Below are 4,079 nucleotides of genomic sequence, written 5' to 3' on the forward strand. Positions count from 1 at the left end.
TATCATGTTCCCCTACCTGACTCTAAGGTTGTGCAAATGATTTTAGGCCAAATGTCTTAAAAAGGCCAAACCTTTCATAAAAGTTTCACAAAAGTCCCGACCTTTCAATTTTGTCGATTTTGGCCAAAAACAAATTATTTAGTTTCAATTGTGACCAACTCTCAATTTGATTTCAATTTGCCTATGTGGAGCCTATGTGACGCCTATTTAGCATGCCAAATATTGAAAGGTCAGGACTTTTGTGAAACCAAATAATCCATTTTTGGCCAAAATCGATAAAATTGAAAGGTCGGGACTTTTGTGAAACCAAATAATCAGTTTTTGGCCAAAATCGACAAAATTGAAAGGTCAGGACTTTTGTGAAAGGTTTGGCCTTTTTACAACATTTGGCCATGATTTTATGATTCAGTTCGAAAGTTAAATTATTAAAGTTGATTCATTTTTGTAGAAATTAAAAATCGAACCAAATTTTGAAAGAAAAACAAACGATTTGGTTTGGTTTTATAGTTGTACAGAAATAGAAAAAATGCTTAATTGCACCAAAAATCACCAACTTTCGCGTGTTTTTGGTATTTAATATAATCTTTTTTTTTGCATAAAAAATCATCAACTTTCATTTTTTGGCATATTCGTCCACATAACCGTTTTCTTTGAAAAATTAAGCGCAAAACGACGCCGTTTTACATTTAAAACGGCGCCGTTTCATATCCCGTGGACAAATATGACAAAATTTGAAAGTTGATGATTTTTTATGTCAAGAAAAAAGATTATGTTAAATACCAAAAACACGCGAAAGTTTATGCAATTAAGCCATAGAAAAATAATAATGATTTTAAAATTTTAAGAAAAAATAACAATGAAATAAAACAAAAAGTAAACTATATTCCATTTAGAACTCAAACTAACTCAAATTATAATATAAAATACATTTCATCATTTAAATACATAAGAAAATTATATTAATTTTTAAAAAGTAACGTTATAATTTTAGACAAAAGAATTATGATATATTTATATAGCTCAATTTTTTTTCAATTTTTTAAATTTGAAACCGAACTGAATCAATTTTGATTCAGTTCGATTCAAATTTTTTAACAAGATTGGTTTACACCCCCACCTGACACGATAAAGGTTCCCATGATTGCAGGAAGTGAAGCCCACTTTCGGCCAATGATTGGCGTAAATGTTTTGAGGAGAGGATTATATACGGTAGGATGTAAAATACTTGTGACCATTAAATTCCATCTTCTTCCCCAAAAATCTTGAAGCGAAGTTGAAAGATACGGGTCATTGAACTGTGGCTCGAGCTCAAACCCTAACACGGCTCGAGCCAGTGATGCAACAATGGCTAAGGATAATTCAGTAGCAAAATAAATATGAAAGAAATATAGAAACAATATAACATTTGGATGAATAAACTCTCTATAGTCATAAACACTGTTAATTAGTTTGCTTTAATTAAGGAATAATTGACCTATTCTTATGGGTTTCTAGTTAGAGTCAAAGTCTGTTGCAGTCATTAGCTGATTTGTAGTTTATGTCCTTTATTTTTGGAGAGTTAGTTTGTTGAAAGTCCTATAAAAGGCACCTGAGATTGATTAATAAGATTATCAGATTCTTGTGCTATTTGTGAATTATTGAGCTTAATTCAACATTTGGTATCAGAGCAAAAGGTGATCTGAGAGAGAAAAAAAAAAATGAGCGACGACAAAACACTGACAAAAATTCCTCACTTTGATGGTCATTATGATCATTGGAGTGAACTGATGGAGAATCTTTTGCGAGCAAAAGGCTTATGGAGTTTGATAGCTGAGGGATACACTGTGCCAGCAGAAGGAGTTGAGGTAACTGCTGTGGAGCAGAAACACTTGGAGGATCTCAAGTTAAAGGATCATCAGGTGAAGCACTACTTATTCCAGGCGATTGATCGGACGGTGTTTGAACAAATCTTGGATCGTCGAACATCCAAAATTATTTGGGATTCAATGAAGAGGAAGTTTGGAGGAAATGAGAGGGTGAAGCGATCTCTTCTCAATACTCTGAGGAGAGAATTCGAAGTTCTTGCCATGAAGACGGACGAGAAAATTGACGATTACTGTGCAAGAGTAATGGCAGTTTCCAACAAAATGAGGAGCAATGGGGAAGACATGCCAGATTCAAAGATCGTTGAGAAGATCCTTCGAACACTGACAGAAAAATTCACATATGTGGTGGTTTCTATTGAGGAATCCAAAGACACCAGTTGTATGTCTATCGATGAGTTGCAAAGCTCTTTGGCTGTTCATGAGCAAAAGTTTAGGAGAACCAGTTATGAAGAGGAAGATCAAGCTCTCAATGTCCGAGGCAGAGGTGGAGGTTCCTACAGAGGCAGAGGTAGAGGTAGAGGGCGTTTTTTCAACAAGGCATCAGTCGAGTGCTACAAATGTCACAGCCTTGGACATTTTCAGTATGAGTGCCCAAAATGGAATAAAGAAGCTCACTATGCAGAGGTGGAGGAGGAAGATGAAGTTCTACTCATGGCATATGTGGAATTTCAAGGAGCAAATCGAAATGATGCCTGGTTTGTGGACTCTGGATGTTCAAATCACATGTGCGGAGATCGAGGTATGTTCTCAAGCTTGGATACTACTTTTTCTCATACTGTCAAGCTTGGGAATAATCACAAATTAATTGTAAATGGTAAAGGTGTGGTGAAAATTAAGCTAAAGGGAGTAAGCTATATGATGAGTGATGTGTATTATGTTCCTGAGCTAAGAAACAACTTGCTTAGTGTTGGGCAACTTCAGGAGAAGGGATTAGATGTGTTGTTTAAGGGAGGAGTACGTAGCACATGTAGTATATTTCACCCTACGAAGGGTAAAATAGCCGAGTCTGTTATGAGTGCAAATCGAATGTATGTTTTACTTACTGAATCTTGTAGTAGACCAGATGAAGAAAAATGCTTTCAGGTTGATGTCTCGGACAAAGCGAAATTGTGGCATCATCGATATGGGCATCTTGGCTACAAGGGTCTTCTCACCTTGCACAAAAAGGAGATGGTCACTGGTTTACCAGAAATTGGAGAAGCAAAAACCACATGTGAATCATGTATGAAGGGGAAGCAACACCGAGTACCGTTTCCAAAGAAGAGCATGTGGAGAGCAACTGAAAGATTGCAGCTCATCCATTCTGATCTATGTGGTCCAATTACGCCTTCATCAAATAGTCACAAGAGGTACCTGTTAAGTTTTATTGATGATTTTTCTAGGAAAGCTTGGATATATTTTGTACTAGAAAAATCAGAAACTTTTTATCATTTCAAACTGTTCAAGACACTTGTAGAAAAACAAACAGGCATGTTTATCAAATGTTTAAGAACAGATAGAGGGGGCGAATACAACTCTGGAGAATTCAAGGAGTATTGCGAGGAACATGGGATCAAAAGGCAGCTGACCACCTCATACACTCCTCAGCAGAACGGAGTTGCTGAGCGCAAGAATCGAACCATTATGAACATGGTGAGAGCTGTTTTAACAGAGAAAGGAGTTCCAAAAACGTTCTGGCCAGAAGCTGTGCAATGGACAAACCATGTTCTTAACAGATCTCCTACATTGGCTGTGAAAGACATGACACCTGAAGAAGCATGGAGTGGTGAAAAGCCTTCTGTAGAGCATTTTAGAATCTTTGGTTGTATAGGTCATGTTCACATTCCAGATGTGAAAAGAACCAAACTCGATGATAAGAGTGTGAAGTGTGTTTTGCTAGGCTTCAGCAGTGAGTCCAAAGCATTCAGAATGTTTGATCCAATCAAGAAAAGGATTCATATCAGTCGAGATGTGATATTTGAAGAAGACAAGGCGTGGTATTGGGATACTAGTTACACTGCTGAACAGGCAATGGAGCTTGAATGGGAAGATGAATATGACAGTGATAAAGAAGAAGAAGTAGGAGAAGCGAATGGGAGCCAAAATGATGAAAATCCTCCTCAACCACATGTTGATGTTCCTGAAATTGAAGAAGTCACACCAAGGGAGGGTAGAGTGAGACAACCACCAATATGGGCGGCTGATTACACCTCAGGAGAAGGATTATCAGACGCG

The sequence above is a fragment of the Mercurialis annua genome, linkage group LG8 (assembly GCF_937616625.2).
Source record: "Mercurialis annua linkage group LG8, ddMerAnnu1.2, whole genome shotgun sequence".
NCBI classification, from domain to species: domain Eukaryota; kingdom Viridiplantae; phylum Streptophyta; class Magnoliopsida; order Malpighiales; family Euphorbiaceae; genus Mercurialis; species Mercurialis annua.